This window comes from Pterocles gutturalis, unplaced genomic scaffold (assembly GCF_000699245.1).
Source record: "Pterocles gutturalis isolate BGI_N339 unplaced genomic scaffold, ASM69924v1 scaffold2019, whole genome shotgun sequence".
Classification (NCBI taxonomy): domain Eukaryota; kingdom Metazoa; phylum Chordata; class Aves; order Pterocliformes; family Pteroclidae; genus Pterocles; species Pterocles gutturalis.
In genome coordinates, this window is record NW_010130261.1 from 801 (window position 1) to 1,044 (window position 244).

General features: G+C 69.7%; 1 protein-coding gene across 1 annotated transcript in view; it reads left to right on the forward strand.

Annotated features, from left to right (window-relative positions):
* Positions 1 to 244, forward strand: part of LOC104466639 (fibrous sheath CABYR-binding protein-like) — a gene marked incomplete at its 3' end in the record, with an annotated part of 2,735 nt that overhangs the window by 551 nt on the left and 1,940 nt on the right.

Below are 244 nucleotides of genomic sequence, written 5' to 3' on the forward strand. Positions count from 1 at the left end.
CTGAGTCAGCCGTCGGTGCTGGAGGCTGAGCCGGCCCTGGGGCTGGTGGGGGACAAGGAGGAGGGCACCGTGGGGCACCCTGCCCAGGCACCCCAACACGCCACTGGGCAAGCAGGCAGCCAGGAGCCGGATGAGGCTCTGGAGGAGCCGTGGGAGATGCAGGATGAGGATGCTGACGACGAGCTCAGCTCAGAGCCCAGAGAGCCGGAGAGCGGCAGCACCGGCCCCGCGGCACTTCAGCAGA